Below are 21,408 nucleotides of genomic sequence, written 5' to 3'. Positions count from 1 at the left end.
TGACCCCCCCTTGACTAGGGTTCTTGCGATTCTCACAAAGGAGGGGGCCGATGGCATAACACTTCCCCCAAGCCATCAGACTCCTCAATACTCAGAGTCTAGACTGACATCTACATTATTTATTATTATATTGTAATTTATCCTCTACTGTGCCTATTGTCTTGTTTATATAATAAATGTACTGCCCTGCACCTTGTGCACTTTATGTCCTCCTGTGAAGGTCTGTAGTCTAGTGCAGTTTTTATGTTGTTTTACGTGGTCTAGTGTAGCCTTGTGCTGTCTCACATAGTCTAGTGTAGTTTTGTGTTGTTTCATTGTAGCACCAGGGTCCTGGAGGAACATTATTTTGTTTTTACTGTGTACTGAACAAGCAGCTTATGGTCAAAATTACAATAAACTTGAATTGACTTGATTTCACTTTTGTAGACAACCCAATAGTAACAGGGACATCGAGGAGCAGATAGGGAGACAGATTCTGGAAAGGTGCAATGATAATAGGGTTGTCGTGGTGGGAGATTTTAATTTCCCAAATATTCATTGGCATCTCCCGAGAGCAAGGGGTTTAGATGGGGTGGAGTTTGTTAGGTGTGTTCAGGAAGGTTTCCTGATACAATATGTAGGTAAGCCTACAAGATGAGAGCCTGTACTTGATCTGGTATTGGGAAATGAACCTGGTCAGGTGTCAGGTCTCTCAGCATTTTGGAGATAGTGATCACAATTCTATTTCCTCTACCATAGCATTGGAAAGGGATAGGAACAGACAAGTTAAGATAATGTTTAATTGGAGTAAGGGGAAATATAAAGCTATCAGGCAGGAATTAGAAAACATAAATTGGGAAAATATGTTCTCAGGGAAATGTACAGAAGAAGCGTGGCAAATGTTCAGGGGATATTTGTGTAGAGTTCTGCATAGGTACATTCCAATGAGACAGGGAGAGGATGGTAGGGTACAGGAACCGTAGTGTACAAAGGCTGTTGTAAATCTAGTCAAGAAGAAAAGAAAAGCTTACGAAAGGTTCAAAAACTAGGTAATGATAGAGATCTAGAAGATTACAAGGCTAGCAAGAAGGAGTTTAAGAATGAAATTAGGAGAGCCAGAAGGGGTCATGAGAAGGCATTGGCAGACAGGATTAAGAAAATCTCCAGGGCATTCTACAAGTATGTGAAGAGCAAGGGGATAAGACGTAAGAGAACAGGGCCAATCAAGTGTGACAGTGGAAAAGTGTGTAATGGAACCAGAGGAGATAGCAGAGATACATACTGAATACTTTGCTTCACTATTCACTACGGAAAAGGATCTTGGCGATTCTAAGGATGACTTGTAGTGTACTGAAAAGCTTGAGCATGTCGATATTAAGGAAGAGGATGTGGTGGAGCTTTTGGAAAGCATCAAGTCATGGGACCAGACGAGCTTTACCCCATGATACAGTGGGAGGCAAGCGAAGGGATTGGTGAGCCTCTGGCGATGATCTTTGCATCATCAATAGGGATGGGAGAGGTTCTTGAGGATTGGAAGGTTGCGGATGTTGTTCCTTTATTCAAGAAAGGGAGTAGAGATAGCCCAGGAAATTATAGACCAGTGAGTATTACTTCAGTGGTTGGTAAGTTGATGGAAAAAGCCCTGAGAGGTGGGATTTATGAACATTTGGAGAGGCATAATATGATTAGGGATAGTCAGCATAGCTTTGTCAAAGACAGGTCATGTCTTACGAATCTGATTAAATTTTTTGAGGATGTGACTAAACACATTGATGAAGGTAGAGCAGTAGATGTTGTGTATGTGGATTTCAGCAAGGCTTATTGAGAAAGTAAGGAGACGTGGGATCCAAGGGGACATTGCTTTGTGGATCCAGAACTGTCTTGCCCACAGAAGGAAAAGAGTGGTTGTAGATGGATCATATTCTGCATGGAGGTTGGTGACCAGTGGTGTGCCTCAGGGATTTGTTCTGGCACCACTACTCTTCGTGATTTTTATAAATGACCTGGATGAGGCAGTGGAGGGATAGGTTAGTAAGTTTGCTGATGACACTAAGGTTGGAGGTGTTGTGGATAGTGTGGAGGGCTGTCAGAGGTTACAGCAGGACATCAATAGGATGCAAAACTGGGCTGAGAAGTGGCAGATGGAGTTCAACCCAGATAAGTGTGAAGTGGTTCATTTTGGAACATCAAATAGGATGGCAGAATATAGTACTAATGGTAAAACTCTTAGCAGTGTGGAGGATCAGAGGGATCTTCAGGTTTGAGTCCATAGGACACTCAGAGCTGCTGTGCAGGTTGACTCTGTGGTTAAGAGGGCATACGGTGCTTTGGCCTTCATCAATCATGGGATTGGGCTTAGGTTCCGAGATGTATTGTTACAGCTGTATAGGACCCTAGGCCTTCTCTCTTTGGAGCGACAGAGGATGAGAGGTGACCTGATAGAGGTGTATAAGATGATGAGAGGCATTGATCATGTGGATAGTCAGAGGCTTTTTTCCAGGGCTGAAATGGCTAACATGAGAGGACACAGTTTTAAGGTGCTTTGAAGTAGGTACAGAGGAGATCTCAGAGGTAAGTTTTTTACACTGAGAGTGGTGAGTGCATGGAATGGGCTGCCAGCGGCGGTGGTGGAGGCAGATACAATAGGGGCCTTTAAGAGACTCCTGGATAGGTACATGGAGCTTAGAAAAATAGAGGGCTATGGGTAACCCTAGGTAATTTCTAAAGTAAATATATGTTCGGAACAACATTGTGGGCCGAAGGGCCTGTATTGTGCTGTAGGTTTTCTATGTTCTATGTAAACAGGGTACAGTAACAGCAGTATCAGCAGAGGTCACACTGAGAGTCTGATGTGGGCAGAGAGAAGTGGCTAGGTGAGGTGTGGGGAGAGAGAGGTGCCTGGGTGCCTGGGAATTGGGAGAGAGTGATGGGTGTGTGGGGAATGGGAGAGAGATGTGTCATAGGGGAGTAGGGAGAGAGAGATGAGTGGGTGTGGATGGGGAGAGAGGTTGGTGGGTGGGGTGAAAGGATAGAGCTCGGTGGGAGGGGAGAGGGGATAGGGAAGTGAGTGGATGCAGAGTGGGGAGAGACATTGGGGCTGGTGAGCAGGGAGCATGAATGGATATTTTGGGAGTGGGTAGAGAGAGGTAGGTGGTAGGGAGTGAAGAGAGAGGTGGATGAATGGGGAGCAGGGAGGGAGGTGGGTGGGTGGAAGTGGGGAGAAGAAGATAGGGTGGTGGGGAGTGGGCAGAGAAGAGGGTATGTGGGGTACGGGGAGGGAGGTGGGTGGGTGGGGAGTGGGAAGAGAAGTTTGGTGGGGTAGAGTGGTAAGAGAGAGTTGAATGTGTGGGTAGTAGGGAGAGAGTGGTGAGTGGGGAGACAGAGGTGTGTAGGTGGAGAATGGGGAGAGAGAGGTCAGTGGGTGGGGAGTGGGGAGAGAGGGTGATTGGTGGGGAACGAGGAGAGAGAGGTGTGAGGGTGGGGAATGGGGAGAGAGGGTTGGTGGAGGATTAGGAGTAAGAAATGTCTATAGGATTTGGGGTGTTAATTGGGATCAGCAGAGTTGATACAGGATGGGGGAGAGAGGTGGGTGTGTGGGGAGAGGTGAGTCAGAGGTGCACAGAGGAGGGTTGCTGTTAATTGGGATAAGTATGGATAGGTAGTTACTGGTCAGCATGAATATGTTGATCTGAAGTTCTGTTTATTTCATTCAAACAGTCACATGATTTCTCTGAAAAGAAGTGGTCTGGGTTGAAATGAAAGTGAAAGCTCTAAATCTCTGTATAAACAGGTGGCAGTATCAGCAGAGGTTACACTGAGAAGGCCCAGCAGCGGATGTATTTCCTGTGGCTCTTGAGGAAATACGGTCTGCCTCAGGAATTGCTGCTGCAGTTCTACACTGCAGTCATTGAGTCTGTCCTGTGCACCTCCATCATTGTGTGGTTTGGAGCCGCCACCAAGCAGGATAGAACCAGACTACAGCGCACAGTGAGGACTGCCGAGCGCATCATTGGAGCCTCCCTGCCCTCTATTGTGGACCTGTACTCTTCCAGGTTGAAGAAGAGGGCGGGGAACATCATAAAGGACTCCTCCCATCCTGCGCACGGACTGTTTGATCTGCTTCCGTCTGGTAGGCGCTTCAGATCCCTCCAGACTAAGACTAATAGGCACTGGAGAAGTTTTTTCCCTACTGCGGTCACTTTGCTGAACAGTTAACTGCTGGTTAACTGTCGGCTAACTATTACTTGGATTGCACTACCTGTATGTATAATCTATATTTTCATTTATATTTATCATTATTATTGTTATAAGCAGAGAGATAACATCTGCCTGAAGTAAATTCCTTGTATGTGCATAGGTACTTGGCGATTAAAGTCTGATTCTGATTCTGATTCTGATTCTGAATCAGTCAGACACTGGCCGGGTCACTGGTTCATCACTCACTCTGTCTTTTGCTGTTTTACAGTTTGGTTGAGACTGATTCACTGTTGTCTCTGGAATTCAGTTCACACTCCTAACAAACATTATTTCTCCAGATTGAAGAAAGCTGACTTCGTTTCTCCGGTGACAACCTGTGTGTCCCACACCACGAACCTTCGGCTAACGGCAACATCGACAGGAAACTGCAGACACTGGGTAAGCACAAAGTACACTGCAGATGCTGTGGTCAAATCAACACGTACAAAAGCTGGATGAACTCAGCAGGTCGGGCAGCATCCATTGAATGAAGCAGTCAACGTTTCGGGCCGAGACTCTTTGTCAGGACTGAAGAAGGAGGGGGCAGAGGCCCCATAAAGAACGTGAGGGGAGGGTGGAAAACCAATCAGAGGAAAGATCAAGAGGTGGGGGAGGGAAGCAGGGACGGGATAGGCAGGAGAGGTGAAGAAGGAATGTAAGGGGAAAGCACTATGGGTAGTGGAAGAAGGCAGAATCATGAGAGAGGTGATAGGTAGCTAGAAGAGGAGGCAGAGTGAAAGTGGGATGGTGGAAGGGAGAGGGAGGGAATTACCGGAAGTTGGAGAATTTGATGTTCATACCAAGGGGCTGGAGACTACCCAAACGGTATATGAGGTGTTGCTCCTCCAACCTGAGTTTGGCCTCATCATGGCAGTAGAGGAGGCCATGTATGGACATATCTGAATGGGAATGTGAAAGAGAGTTGAAGTGGGTGGCTACTGAGAGATCCTGTCTGTTGTGGCGGAGAGAGCGGAGCTGCTCGACGAAGCGGTCCCCCAATCTGTGTCTGGTCTCGCTGATGTAGAGGAGGCCGCACTGGGAGCACTGGATGCACCAGAAACGTTGACTGCTCCTTTCAACAGATGTTGCCCGACCTGCTGAGTTCATCCAGCTTTTGTACATGTTGATGCAGACACTGGGAATCTGAGGTAAAATTGGAAACAGCTGCTCAGACTCACCAGGTCAGGCAACATCTGCAGAGAGAGAAACAAAGATAGTGATTCAAGTCAGTGACTCTGAGTCAGTGCTGGAGATGGAGAGGATTCAATCAGGGAACAGACGTGGGGAGACGGAGATAAGGAGTGAGGAAGAAAGAGATGGTCAGAGAGGGCAGGGGTGTGGTGTGTAATGGGAGTGGGGCAGAGGCTGGTCGAGAGGGATGGGTGAGTTAGGGGGGTAGAGAGGGGGTGAGGTGAGAAATGTCCACTGAGTGGATGTGGGAAGCAGAGTTAGTGCAGGGTGAGGAGAGAGGTGTGGGTAGGGAGTGGAGAAAGAGAGGTGGGTGGGTGGGGACTGAGAAGAGAGGTGGGTGAGGAGAACCGAGAGCGGGTGTGTAGGGGAGTGGGGAGAGTGGTTGGTGGTTGGGGAGTGGGGACAGAGAGGAGGATGTATGTGGGGTGGGAAGAGAGAATTGGGTGGGGGTGGGGACAGAGAGGTGGGTACGTGTGGATAGGCAGAGAGGGTGGGTGGGGTGAAGGGTTAGAGGTTGGTGGGTGATGAGAGGGGATAGGGATGTGGGTGGATGCGGAGTGGGGAGAGAGAGTTCGGTGAGTGGGGAATGGGGAGAGACGCTGGGGCTGGTGAGCGGGGAGGATGAGTGGATGTTTTGGGAGTGGGTACAGAGTGGTAGGTGGGTAGAGAGTGAGAAGAGAGATGGATGGATGGATGGGGAGCAGGGAGGGAGGTGGGTGGGTGGGGAATGAAGAGAGTGTTAGTTGGGTGGGAGTGGGGAGAAGGAGATGGGGTGGTGGGAAGTGGGCAGAGAAGTTGGTGCATAGGGTGCCGGGAGGGAGGTGGTTGGGTGAGGAGTGGGGAGAGAGAGGTGGGTGGATGGGGAGTGGGGAGAAAGGGGGTTTGGTGGGGAATGGGGAGAGAGAGGTGGGTGGGTGGCGAGAGAGAGTTGGATGAATGGGGGAGAGAGCTGAGTGGGTGCAGGGTGGGGTTAGAGGTGGGTGCACAGTAGGGAGAGAGAGGGGTGGAGAATGGGAGGGAGAAGTGGGTGGATGGGGAGTGGGGAGAGAGGAAGGTAGGTGGGTGGTTGAGGAGTGGGGTGTGAGGGGTTGGTGGGTGGGGGGTTAGTAGTAAGATATGTCTATATGAATTAGGCTGTTTTTTGGGATCAGCAGAGTTGGTACAGGGTTGGGGAGAATGGTGGATGGGTGACGAGACGAGAGTCAGAGATGTTTAGAGGAGGGTTGCTGTTAATTGGGATCAGCATGTACAGGTAGTTGCCATTCAACACAAATATGTTTGGGCCAAAAGTCTGTTTATCTCCATAGAAACAGTCACATGATTTCTCTGAAAACCAGTTGATATGGTCTGGGTTGAGATGAAAGTGAAAACTCTGAATCTCTATAAAACCAGGGTTTGGTATCAGCAGAAGTTACACTGAGAGTCTGAATCAGTCAGTCACTGGCCGGGTCACTGACTGGTTCATCACTCACTCTGCCTTTTGTTGTTTTACAGGTTGGTTTAGATGATTCACTGTTGTCTCTGGAATTCGGTTCACCCTCCTTCCAGATATTATTTCTCCAGACTGAAGAAAGCTGACTTTATTTCTCCGTTGACAACCTGTGTGTCCCACACCACGAACCTTCGGCTAACAGCAGCATTCAAAGGAAACTGCAGACACCGGGAATCTGAGGTAAAATTGGAAACGGCTGCTCAGACTCACCAGGTCGGGCAGCATCTGCAGAGAGAGAAACAAAGATAGTGATTCAAGTCAGTGACTCTGAGTCAGTGCTGGAGATGGAGAGGATTCAATCAGGGAACAGACGTGGGGAGACGGAGATAAGGAGTGAGGAAGAAAGAGATGGTCAGAGAGGACAGGGGTGTGGTGTGTAATGGGAGTGGGGCAGAGGCTGGTCAAGAGGGATGGGTGAGTTAGGGGGGGTAGAGAGGGGTTGGGGTGAGAAATGTCTACCGAGTGGATGTGGGAAGCAAAATAAGTGCAGAGTGAGGAGAGAGGGGTGGGTAGGGAGTGGAGAAAGAGAGGTGGGTGGGTGGGGACTGAGAAGAGAGGTGGGTGAGGAGAACTGAGAGTGGGTGTGTAGGGGAGTGGGGAGAGTGGTTGGTGGGTGGGGAGAGGTGACAGAGAGGAGGATGTGTGTGGGGTGGGAAGAGAGAGTTGAGTGGAGGTGGAGAGAGATTTTGGTGGGGACAGAGAAGTGGGTGCGTGTGGATAGGCAGAGAGGGTGGGTGGGGTGAAGGGGTAGAGGTTGGTGAGTGGGGAGAGGGGATAGGGATGTGTGTGGATGAGGAGTGGGGAGAGAGAGTTCGGTGAGTGACAAATGGGGAGAGACGTTCGGGCTAGTGAGCGGGGAGCACGAGTGGATGTTTGGGGGGTGGGTACAGAGTGGTAGGTGGGTAAGGAGTGAAGAGAGAGATGGATGGATGGGAAACAGGGAGGATTGTGGATGGGTGGGGAATGGCGTGAATGTTGATTGGGTGGGAGTGGGGAGAGGGAGTTTGGTGAGGAAGATTAGGGAGAGAGAGCTGAATGTGTGGGAAGTAGGAAGTCAGTGGGGAGACAGAGGTGTATGGGTGGGAAATGGGGAGAAGGGGTGGGTGAGTGGGGAATGGAGAGAGGGGGTGGGTGGGTGGGGAATGGGGAGAGGTGTGACAGAGATGTCCAGAGGTGAGTTGCTGTTAATTGGGATCTGTACGAATAGGTAGTTGCCGTTCAACACAAATATGTTGGGTGAAAGTTCTGCTTATCGCCATAGAAATAGTCACATGATTTCTCTGAAAAGCAATTGATATAGTCTGGGTTGAAATGGAAGTAAAAGCTCTGAATCTCTCTATAAACAGGCGGCAGTATCAGCAGAGATTACACTGAGAGTCTGAATCAGTCAGTCACTGGCCGGGTCACTGGTTCATCACTCACTCTGCCTTTTGCTGTTTTACAGTTTGGTTTAGACTGATTCACTGTTGTCTCTGGAATTCAATTTACCCACCTTCAACATGTTATGACACAAAGGTTGGGGGTGTTGTGGATAGTGTGGAACGCTGTCAGAGGTTACAGCAGGACATTGATAAGATGCAAAGCTGGGCTGAGAAGTGGCAGATGGAGTTCAACCAAGATAAGTGTGAAGTGGTTCATTTTGGTAGGTCAAATATGATGGCAGAATATAGCATTAATGGTAAGACTCTTGGCAGTGTGGAGGATCAGAGGGATCTTGGAGTCCAAGTCCATAGGACGCTCAAAGCAGCTGCAGAGGTTGACTCTGTGGTTAATAAGGTGTACAGTGTATTGGCCTTCATCAATCATGGAATTGAATTGAGGAGCTGAGAGGTAATTTTGTAGCTACAGTATACAGGACCCTGGTCAGACCCCACTTGGAGTACTGTGCTCAGTTCTGGTCACGTCACTACTGGGAGTATGTGGAAACCATAGAAAAGGTGCAGAGAAGATTTACAAGGATGTTGCCTGGATTGGGGAGCATGCCTTATGAGAATAGATTGAGTGAACTTGGCCTTTTCTCCTTGGAGCGATGGAAGATGAGAGGTGACCTGATAGAGGTGTATAAGATGATGAGAGGCCTTGATCGTGTGGATAGTCAGAGGCTTTTTCCCAGAGCTGAAATGGTTGCCACAAGAGGATACAAGTTTAAGGTGCTGGGGAGTAGGTACAGAGGAGATGTCTGGGGTAAGTTTTTTATGCAGAGAGTGGTGAGTGTGTAGAATGGGCTGCCGGCAACAGTGGTGGAGTTGGATGCAATAGCATATTTTAAGAGACTTTTGTATAGTTACGTGGAGCTTAGAAAAATAAAGGGCTATGGATAAGCCTAGTAATTTCTAAGGTAGGGACATGTTTGACACAACTTTGTGGGCCGAAGGGCCTGTATTTTGCTGTAGGTTTTCTATGTTTTCATGTTTCTATGTTATTTCTGACAGAGTGTGATTGGTGAGATAGTGTGCTCAGAGCCACAGACCCTCTCCAACAGCATGAACAAACTTTCCTATATGGATATTGGCTCCATTCTGAAATGGGTGCAAACCATCCAGAATATCGAGCTCCCATATTCCAGCAGTCTGAAGCCCTCTATCCTATGTCATCCATTTACTTACATTTATTGAATCTATCCTCCTGTTCTGACTCTGGTCTGTCCACTCAAAGTGCAACACTTCACACTTGTCTTTATTAAGTTCCATCTGCCATTTCTCTGGCTGGTCCAGATACTGTTGCAAGCTCTAATAATCTTCCTTGCTGTCCATTGGACCTCCAATCTTTGTGTCATTCGCAAATTTGTTAATCTATTTTACCATGTGATTATCTGGATGGTTGATATAGATGACAAACAGGAATGGAGCCTTCACTTATCCCTGTGGCACACCACTAGTCACAGGTCTCCAGTCAGAGATGCAACCATCTACTACCACTCTCTAACTTCTCCCGTGAAGCCAATGTCTAATCCTATTTACTACCTCATCTTGAACTCCAAGCGACTGAATGTTCTTGACCAGCCTCCCATGTGGGACCTTGTCAAAAACTATGCTAAAGTCCATGAAGACAACATCCACTGCCTTGCTCTTATCAACTTTCCTGGTAACCTCCATGAAAAGCTCTGTAAGATTGGTTGGATATAACCTACCATGCACAAAGTCATGTTCACAATCTCTAAACAGTCCCTGTCTATCCAAATACTGAAATATCCAGCCCTATAGAATACTTTCCAATAACTTTGTCAGGCTCACCAGCCTATAATTTCCGGGCACCTTCTCAGAGTTTCCCTCCTTCCAACAAAAATCTACCTGTCCTGTATTCTGTGCAACTGGTCTTTAAGCACCCTCCATATGCCATATGTGGATTTGACTAAAACCCTTAAGACACAGGAGAAGAATTAGGCCATATGACCCAATGAGTATGCTCAAACATTCCATCATGGCTGATTTATTATCTCTCTTCCCCCATTCTCCTGTCTTCTCTCTGTAACCTTTGACTCCCTGATTAAGCAAGAACCTATCAGCCTCTGCTTTAAATATACTCAGTCACTTGGCGTCCATCTTCATTCATGACAAAGAATTACACTGATTCACAACCCTCTGGCTAAAGAAATTCCTCACCTCTGTTCTAAATGGACATCCATCTATTCTGAGGCCTCTTCCTTGTCAATGTTATTTGAGATTACCTCAAAAAATTTGAATAGGTTGGTGAGGCAGGATCTTCCCTTCATGAAACCATGCTGGCTTGGGCCTAGCTTGTCATGCACCTCAGGGTATTTCATAACCTTGTCCTTGAAGATCGACTCCAATAACTTTCCAACTACTGATGTCAGACTAATAGGTCTGTAATTTTCTTTTTGATGCCTCCCTTCTTTCTTAAACAGCGGAACTACATTTGCGACCTTCCAGTCCTCTGGAACCATGCCAGAGTCTATTGATTCCTGGAAGATCATTTCCAATGCCTCCATAATCTCCAATGCCACCTCCTTCAGAGCCTGTGGGTGCACCTCATCTGGTCCGGGAGACTTATCTATCCTTAGTCCATTTAGCTTCCCAAGCACTTTCTCTCTAGTAATCTTGACTGTACCTAATTCTATTCCCTGAGACCTCTGGCTATCAGGTATGTTGCTAATGTCTTCCACTGTGAAGACTGATGCAAAATACTCATTTAGTTCCTCTGCCATCTCTTTGTTACCCATTATAATTTCTCCAGCATCCTTTTCAATAGGTCCTATATCTACCTGTATCACTCTTTTACTCTTCATATATTTTAAAAAACTCTTAGTATCCTTTTTATGTTAATTGCCAACTTCCTTTTATAATTCATCTTTTCTTTCCTAATGTCTTTCTTAGTTTCCTTCTGTAAGTTTTTAAAAATCGTCCAGTCTTAAGTTTTCCCCTTTAATTTTTGCTTCCTTGTACGCCGTCTTTTGCTTTTATTTTAGCCTTAGCCTCTCTCGTTAGCCACATTTGTGCCATTTCTCCATTCATGATTTTCTTTTTTCTTGGAATGTATTTTTCCTGCACTTTCCTTATTTCTTGTAGGAAGTTCATCCAATTCTGCTCTACTGTCCCTCCATCCAGCTTACTTTTCCAATCAACTTGGGCCATTTCCTCTCTCATACCACTGTAATTTCCTTTGTTCCAGTGAAATATCGATACACCTGATACCAGCTTCTCCTTTTCAAATTTGAAACTGAACTCAATCATATTATGATCACTGCTTCCAAGGGATTTAATTACTTTTAGCTCCCTAATCGCCTCAGGTTCATTACACAGCACCCAATCCAAAACAACCGATCCCCTGGTGGGCTTATGGACAAGCTGCTCCAGAAAGCCATCCCACAGGCATTCCAAAAACTCCCTCTCCTGAGATCCAGTACGTTCCTGACTTTCCCAATCCACTTTCATATTAAAACCTCCCGTAATTATCTTGTCATTTTCCTTCTGACATCTGCTATTAGTGTCTTTTTTACCCTTGCCATTTCTTAATTTGACCCATAAGGATTCTACCTCTTCTGATCCTATGTCCCTTCTTTCTAGTGATTTGATATCATTGCTTACTATCAGGGCCATGCCACCCCCTTTACCAACCTTCCTATCTTTCCTATACACTATGTATCCTTGGATATTCAGCTCCCAATCATATCCATCATTTAGTGTGTATCCATCATGTATCGATATTTCAGTGGAACAAAGGAAATTACAATGGTATGAGAGAGGAACTGGCCCAAGTTGATTGGAAAAGTAAGCTAGATGGAGGGACGGTAGAGCAGAATTGGATGAAATTCCTACAAGAAATAAGGAAAGTGCAGGAAAAATACATTCCAAGAAAAAAGAAAATCATGAATGGAAAAATGGCACAAATGTGGCTAATGAGACTTGGTGATGGCCACAATGACATATCTTTTAACCTATAGCTGTACAACAAGGTCATCCGCTTTATTTCTAATGCTGCGTGCATTTAAGTACAATACATTTAGATCAGTATCTGTTACTATCTGTCCATATTCCAGAGAGTTATGGTATCTAAACCCCATAGGCTGGTGCGGTCAGGTGAACATCTTCCATCGGTCCATTAGAGTCTTCTGTCAAAACAGATTCCAATTGGAGTCCTTATCCAGCTCTAGAGGATGGACCAATTTACAATCCAAATCTTTATCCGTATCCTCAGACAATGGCCATGAGGTGCTATGAATAGTCTTTGTGCTCTTGGGACGAGGCTCCATACGTCTACCTTTAGGAGCCCTTCCCTTGGATGGGACCTGATAACTGACTTCGTTAGGCTTGGGTGCTCAGGCTCCAGAGTTCTTGGGCCCTTGCTTGGTGAGTTTCTTGGCTTGCTCCTGAACTAGAGACTCTTTCTCTCCAGTTCCAGCGCACCTCTGACTAGACAGCATTGGGACTCACATGGTCCTGTTGACTGGAGCCATTTTGCCTGCCCTTGGAGCCAGGACTAGGCGTCCCGAAGGCTTCAGATTAACATGTGCAAAAGTCTGCCTCCTTGTTGGTCACTGTTCTTGGGAGAGTCTGGGGGTCGGAACACCAAACCAAAAACATTCCTTTTTGCCAAGACTTGACCATGCGATGGTTCCCCCTTCCTCCCAGTTCACAGGTTTATTCTTGGTCAGCCAAGTGTGCCTGAGAATCTGGAGTATGTGAGGAAAATTGTTGATGCAGAAAAAATTGTCCTCTGCATGTTTCTCTGTAATCTTTTGCAAAACCAATGTCTGCTGCAGTATCCCTAGAGGACGACCATCAGGGCAGTTGTGGTCATATGCTGGCTCAGCTCCTGCAGAGGCATGTTGAGCTGACACACTGTCTAATATTCCAGGAAATTAACAGCTGCCCCAGACTCCAAAAGACGTTCACCTCTTGCCGGTTATTTTCCCAGGAGATCCCCACCTTCAGCACGACACCAGAATCTGCAGATTTGGGAGTAATGGCTGCTACTGTCACAGTCCTCCGAACATCGGACGGTCTTAGCAGTTCTCCCGACAGCTATAGATTTGGACATTCGGCCCACAGGAGACCTGCCTTCCCGCAGTAGTAGCAGCAACCTCGACTCCTACGCTGGCACCTCACATCAGTGGAGAGTCATGTGCAGCTGATTTGCCTTGGCTCCACACAATCCTGTGCAGGAGACAGGCTGGTCAGTGTTCACGGTCGGGAAGTGAACTGTAATGAGATGAGGCCAGGCTTGGGCTAACCACTTTGACCTCTTGAGATAGCCCCACCCCCGCTCCACCAGACAATTATTGAGGCAGATGGTCTGGTCGATCAGAGCCTCTAATTCCTCTACCAAATCTCCCAAGACAAAGGACATCATTTAATTTTCCTCAGGAACCGTGGCAGAGTGAGTGGCCAAGGCCTCCCTGTTCTAGCCACACTCCTCAACCAAAGTCCGAGATTCAAGTGTGTAATCATCTGGTGATGGACTAGCTTGACACACCTTCATCAGATGGTCCAAGGCTCCGTTAGCTACAGCAGGATGGCATTGATGAATGCTTCCAAATCAGAGCAAATCTCCAGCCTCCACTCCCAATGTATGGTGGCCCAGGCCAGGGCTCTTCCAGTCAGGAGAAAGATTATGAAGGCCACCTTTCTGTGCTCTGTAGGGAACCGGGATGGCTGGAGTTCGAACACCAATGAACACTGAGTGACGTAGCCACAGCAAGAATCCCGATCACTGCCAAATCTCTCCGGGGCCGGACGATGGACTGACTCCTCAGTGTGACCAACAGCCTCACCCGAGCAACTCTGCTTCCTGCATTGCAACATGGAGGTCATGTATCTCCAAGCTCTGCCTTGAAATTACCTTCCTGTGGTTGGCCACAGCTGACAAGAGGCTCTGATACCCCACTGGGTCCATGTGAGGCTCAATCGTACTGTGATGAGAAACCTTGGCGAGAATGGTAGGGCCCAACTGCTGGGGAATCCAAGAATAGAGCTGAGACACGATATGAGACTGAAATGAGAACAGAGTTCTAAACAGTTCGCTAGATGAGAATCCAAAGTAGATCTGATGATTGAACACTAACCCTCAGTTCAGGTGCTCTTTAAACATTAAAATCCTGGCTCAAAACATGAGCCAATGAGCAGATGGGCCTGAGTTTTTAAAGGGGCTGTGTCAACTATCCATATTCCAGAGAGTCAGAGCATCTAAACCCCAGAAGATGGTGTGCTTGGATGTGTATCTGAATTAGGAAATCCCGTTTAACAACTTCTGCCCCATCATAACTTCTTGCATGGAGAAGCTCCAATTTATATTTGGGAACTTGAATTTCCCCATGAAAACAGCCCGATTGTTTTTGCATCATCCTCAGTGATGTGTTGCAGGAATCAATGCTGGCCCATTGTTCTTCTTCATTTAAATTAATGATTTAGAAGAGAATGTGGTAAGCTGAATCAGCAAATTTGCAGATGACACCAAGATTAGGGGTATAGTTTACAGTGAGGGAAGCTATCAAAGCTCGGAGGATGATCTGTATCAGCTGGAAAATGGGTGAAACATATGAAAAAATGGTGAATGGGATTTAACATAGAACATAGAATACTACAGCACAGTACAGGCCCTTTGGCCCACAATGATGTGTCGACCCTTAAACCCTGCTTCCCATATAAACCCCGCTTTCCATATAAACCCGCATCTTAAATTCCTCCATATACCTGTCTCTTAAATTTCACTAGTGTATCTGCCTCCACCACTGACTCAGGCAGTGCATTCCACGCACCAACCACTCTCTGAGTGAAAAACCTTCCTCTAATATCCCCCTTGAACTTCCCACCCCTTACCTTAAAGCCATGTCTTCTTGTACTGAGCAGTGGTGCCCTGGGGAAGAGGCGCTGGCTGTCCACTCTATCTATTCCTCTTAATATCTTGTATACATCTATCATGACTCCTCTCATCCTCTTTCTCTCCAAAGAATAAAGCCCTAGCTCCCTTAATCTCTGATCATAATGCATATTCTCTAAACCAGGCAGCATCCTGGTAAATCTCCTCTGTACCCTTTCCAATGCTTCCACATCCTTCCTATAGTGAGGCGATCAGAACTGGACACAGTACTCCAAGTGTGGTCTAAGCAGAGCTTTATAGAGCTGCATCATTACATCGCAGCTCTTAAACTCTATCCCTCAACTTATGAAAGCTAACACTCCATAAGATTTCTTAACTACCCTATCTACCTGTGAGGCAACTTTCAAGGATCTGTGGACATGTACCCCCAGATCCCTCTACTCCTCCACACTACCAAGTATCCTGCCATTTACTTTGTACTCTGCCTTGGAGTTTGTCCTTCCAAAGTGTACCACCTCACACTTCTCTGGGTTGAATTCCATCTGCCACTTCTCAGCCCATTTCAGCATCCTGTAAAATGTCTCTCTGCAATCTTCAACAATCCTCTACACTATCTACAACACCACCAACCTTTGTGTTGTCTGCAAACTTGCCAACCCACCCTCCTACCCCACATCCAGGTCATTAATAAAAAATCACAAAAAGTAGGGGTCCCAGAACCGATCCTTGTGGGACACCACTAGTCACAACCCTCCAATCTGAATGTACTCCCTCCACCACGACCCTCTGCCTTCTGCAGGCAAGCCAATTCTGAATCCACCAGGCCAAACTTCCCTGGATCCCATGCCTTCTGACTTTCTGAATAAGCCTACCATGTGTAATGCATACAGTTGTAAGATGTTGTACTTTCGGAGGACAAACCAGGGTAGGACTGACACAGTGAATGGTAGGGATCTGGGGTTTGTGATAGAACAGAGAAATGTGGGAATAGAGATTTATTATTCCTTGAAAGTGGCATCAGAGGTAGATTGGGTGGTAAAGAGCGTTTCTGGCTCATTGGCCTAATAAATGAGTACATTGAGTATGTCTGGATGATATGTTTGAAGTTCTATAAGATGAAGGTGTGGTCTAATATGGAGTATTGTTGCATTTCCAGTCACCGACCTGCATGAAAGATACCAATAAGCTTGAAAGATTACAGAGAAAATCTACAGGATGTTGCTGGGACTTGAGGATCTGAATTATGGGAAAAGGTTGAATAGTTTAGGATTCTGTTCCTGGATTGTACAAAAATAAGCAGAGACAGAACATAGTAACATAAAAACCTACAGGCCCTTCAGCCCACAATGCTGTGCCAGACATGTTCTTACTTTAGAAATTACCTCGGGTTACCCATAGCCCTCTATTTTTCTAAGCTCCACGTACCTATCCAGGAGTCTTTTAAAACACCCAGTTGTATCCACCTCCACCACTATCGCCAGCAGCCCATTCCATGCACTCACCACTCTCTGAATAAAATACTTACCCCTGACATCTCCTCTGTACCTACTTCTAAGCACCTTAAAACTGTGCCCTCTCATGCTAGCCATGTCAGCCCTGGGAAAAAGCCTCTGACTATCCACACAACCAATGCCTTTCATCATCTTATACATCTCTATCAGGTCACCTTTCATCCTCTGTTGCTCCAAGGAAAAAAGCCTGAGTTCACTCAACCTGTTCTCATAAGGCATGCTCCCCAATCCAGGCAACATCCTTTTAAATCTCTTCTGCACGCTTTCTATAGTTTCCACATCCTTCCTGTAGTGAGGTGACCAGAGCTGAGGCACAGTACTCCAAGTGGGGTCTGACCAGGGTCATATATAACTGTAACTTTACCTCTTGGCTCTTGAACTCAATTCCATGATTGATGAAGGCCAATGCACCTTCTCTTCCACGCAGTAAACCTGCGCAGCAGCTTTGATTGTCCTATTGACTTGGATCCCAAGATCCCTCTGATCCTCCACACTGCCAGAAGTCTTACCATTAATACTATATTCTGCTATCATATTTAACTTACCAAAATGAACCACTTCACACTTATTTGGGTTGAACTCAATCTGCCACTTCTCAGTCCAGTTTTGCATCCTATCGATGTCTCGCTGTAAACTTTGAAAGCCCTCCACACTATCCACAACACTCTCGACCTTTGTATCATCAGCAAATGTACTAACCCATCCCTCCACTTCCTCATCCAGGTTATTTATAAAAATCACGAAGAGTAGGGGCCCCAAAACAGATCTCTGAGGCACACCACTGGTCACCGACCTCCATGCAGAATATGACCTGTCTACAACCACTCTTTGCCTTCTGTGGGCAAGCCAGTTCTGGATCCACAAAGCAATGTCCCCTTGGATCCCATGCCTCCTTACTTTCTCAATAAGCCTTGCATGGGGTACCTAATCAAATGCCTTGCTGAAATCCATATACACTACATCTACTGCTCTTCCTTCATCAATGTGTTTAGTCACCTCCTCAAAAAATTCAATCAGGATCTTAAAGCACGACCTGCCTTTGATAAAGCCATGCTGACTATTCCTAAACATATTATGCCCTCCAAATGTTCATAAATCCTGCCTCTCAGGATCTTTTCCATTAGCTTACCAACCACTGATGTAAGATTCACTGGTCTTTAATTTCCTGGGCTATCTTTACTCCCTTTCTTGTATAAAGGAACAACATCTGCAACCCTCCAATCCTCCAGAACCTCTCCTGTCCCCATTGATGATGCAAAGATCATTGCCAGAGGCTCAGCAATCTCCTCCCTCGCCTCCACCAGTAGCCTGGGATATATCTTGGTGACTTATCCAACTTGATGCTTTCCAAAGGCTTCAGCACATCCTTTTTCTTAATGTCAATATGCTCAGGGTTTTCAGTACTCTGTAAGTCATCCTTATAATCCTTTTCCGTAGTGAATACTGAAGCAAAGTATTCATTAAGTACCTCTGCTATCTCCTCTGGTTCCATACATACTTCTCCACTGTCACACTTGATTGGTCCTATCCTCTCACATCATATCCTCTTGCTCTTCAAATACTTGTAGAATGCCTTGGGTTTTCCTTAATCCTGCTCACCAAGGCCCCTTCTGCCCTTCTGGCTCTCCTAATTTCATTCTTAAACTCCTTCCTGCTAGCCTTAATTTTTTCTAGATCTCTGTCATTATCTAGTTTTTTGAACCTTTCATAAGCTTTTCTTTTCTTCTTGACTATTTTTTTCAACAGCCTTTTTACACCATGGTTCCCGTACCCTCCCATCCTTTCCCTGTCTCATTGGAACATACCTATGCAGAACTCCACGTAAATATCCCCTGAGCATTTGCCACATCTCTGCTGTACATTTCCTTGAGAAAATCTGTTCCCATTTTATACTTGCAAGTTCCTTCCTGATAGCTTCATATTTCCCCTTCCTTCTATTAAACGTTTCCCTAACTTGTCTGTTCCTATCCCTCTCCAATGCTATGGTAAAGGAGATGGAATTGTGATCACTATCTCCAAAATGCTCTCCAACTGAGAGATCTGACACCTGACCAGGTTCACTTCCCAATACCAGATCAAGTATAGCCTTTCCTCTTATAGGCTTGTGTCAGGAAACCCTCCTGAACACACCTCACAAACTCCACCCCATCTAAACTCTAGGGAGATGCTAATCAATATTTGGGAAATTAAAATCTCCCACCATGACAACCCCATTATTATTGCAGCTTTCCAGAATCTGTCTCCCTATCTGCTCCTCAATGTCCCAGTTACTATAGGGTGGTCTATAAAAAACACTCAGTAGAGTTATTGACCACTTCCTATTCCTAACTACCACTCACAGAGACTCAGTAGACAATCACTCCATCACTTCCTCCTTTTCTGCAGCCGTGACACTATCTCTAATTAGCAGTGCCACACCCTCACCTCTTTTGCCTCCTTCCCTGTCCTTTCTGAAACATCTAAATCCTGGCACTCTAAGTAGCCATTCCTGCCCCTGAGCCATCCAAGTCTCTGTATTGGCCACAACATCATAGCTCCAGTACTGATCAAAGGTCATCCACTTTGTTTATAATACTCCTTGCATTAAAATAGACACATCTCAAACCATCAGTCTGAGTGCATCCCTTCTCAATCAACTGCCTCTGTTATAAAGGTATACAAAATTAATTCCTTGAAAGTAGCGTCGCAGGCAGGTAGGGTGGTAAAGAGAGCTTTTGGCTCATTGGCCTCATAACTGAGTACATTGAGTACATGTTTGGATGATATGTTTGAAGTTCTATAAGATGAAGGTGTGGTCTAATATGGAGAATTGTTGCATTTCCAGTCACTGACCTACAGGAAAGATATCAATAAGCTTGAAAGAGTACAGAGAAAATCTACAGGATGTTGCCAGGACTTGAGGATCCAAGTTATGGGAAAAGGTTGAATAGATAATGGCCAATTGGTTGGAAAATATTATGGATAAAATTATTTTCAAAGATCAACCAGGCTTTATAAATGGCCATTATTCTTTCTCAAATGTTCAGAGATTATTTAACATTATATACTTGTCTTCTTTTAATACTCCACAATGTGTTGTTTCTTTGGATGCTGAAAAAGCATTTGCTTGGGTTGATTGGAAATATTTATTTAGTGTTTTAAAGAAATTTGGTTTTGGTGTTAATTTTAATAATGGATTAGAATGATATATAAAACTCCTATAGCTACTGTTATTACCAATAACTGTAGATCCCCTTTTTTTTTCAGGTCTCATGGGGGACAAGACAAGGTTCTCCATGGAGCCCTTTGTTACTTAACTTAGTATTAGAACTCCTTGCTATCTCTCTCTGTGAAGCTAAAGATATTCATGGGATTCTTGTGAATGAGATCATTCATAAGATTTCTCTGTACGCTGATGACTTACTGGTTTATATTTCTCATCCTGAGGAATCTATCCCTGCCTTGCTAAAATTATTTAATGAATTTGGAGATTTTTCTGGATACAAATTAAATTTTCACAAAAGTGAACTGTTCCCTTTAAATGAGTCTGTTTCTATATATGACAATATTTGTTTCAGAGTGATGGATTCCTTTAGATATTTAGGTGTTACAATGACTAAAAATATAAAGATCTTTATAAAACTAATTTTGTTCCCTTGGTAGGTTCTATGAAGTATTTATTTAGTAGCTGGAATCCACTTACATTTTCACTCGCTGGTTGCATACATGCAGTCAAAATGATGATTTTACCAAAAATGTTATATTTATTTCAGAATATCCTTTTTTTTGACTAAGAAGTTTTTTGATCGGATTGATTCTATTACTTCATCTTTTATTTGGAATAATAAAACACCAAGAATTATTAAATATCACATACAAAAATTAAAAAAGGATGGAGGTTTTGCTTTGCCTAATTTAAGAATGTATTACTGGGCTGTTAATGTGAGATGTATATCCCTTTGGTTACATTGGGTTGATAAGAATGATCGGCCAATTTGGGTAGACTTGGAGCTGAAAGCTGTGAAACAGTTTTACTTAACCTTGTTATTGGGAGCTGCCTTACCTGTACAATTAGCTAAAGTTACTAATTTAAATTTATATCCTATGATTAAACATTCTTTACAAATTTGGCTCCAGTTTCATAATTTTTTTAACCTTAAAAAATTTAAACTTTTTAGTTTATTATATCAAAATTACTTTATTAAGCCTTCATTGAGTGATCCAAATTTTTTACCTTGGAAGAATAAAGGCATTAATTCTTTTTTGGATTTATTTAAAGAAGATAGACTGATGTCTTTTGAACAATTAGTTGATAAATATTCTCTTTCATCCTTACACTTTTTACAATACCTTCAAATTAGATCTTTGTTACAAAAATATTTACGTAATTTTCCTTACATATCAGATGCCGACCTGTTAGATATTATTACGAGTATGAACCCTTTGATGAAGGGCTCTATTGGAAGAATTTATAATCTACTATTACAATGGGATAAGCGACCATTATTTAAGATTAAACAAGATTGGGAAAGGAACTTAATTTAATTTTTGTGGCGGAGGACTGGACGCGGAATTTGAATTTGGTTAACTATTCTTCGACCTGTGCTAGTCATTCACTGATTCAATTTAAAATTGTACACCATTACTATCTGATGAAGGACAGATTGTCTAAAATATTTCCTACTGTTGATAGTTATTGTGATAGATATAAAACTGAGGCAGCAACATTGACACATATATTTT

General features: G+C 44.7%; 1 protein-coding gene across 2 annotated transcripts in view; it reads left to right on the top strand.

Annotated features, from left to right (window-relative positions):
- The window catches only part of LOC140726101 (uncharacterized), a 129,302-nt gene that overhangs the window by 82,164 nt on the left and 25,730 nt on the right, over positions 1-21,408 (top strand). The window contains exons 3-5 of one of the 2 annotated variants that reach the window (XR_012098570.1): positions 4,515-4,614; positions 6,901-7,078; positions 19,511-19,987. The gene's annotated coding sequence lies outside the window, so the exon portion shown is untranslated. Of the gene's footprint in view, positions 1-4,514; positions 4,615-6,900; positions 7,079-19,510; positions 19,988-21,408 lie in introns of those variants that run through there. The other variant, XM_073042055.1, reaches the window with a different exon arrangement.

The sequence above is a fragment of the Hemitrygon akajei genome, chromosome 4 (genome assembly GCF_048418815.1).
Source record: "Hemitrygon akajei chromosome 4, sHemAka1.3, whole genome shotgun sequence".
NCBI classification, from domain to species: Eukaryota; Metazoa; Chordata; class Chondrichthyes; order Myliobatiformes; family Dasyatidae; genus Hemitrygon; species Hemitrygon akajei.
Note: the sequence above shows the minus strand (reverse complement) of the source record. Positions and strands in the feature narration are given on the sequence as shown.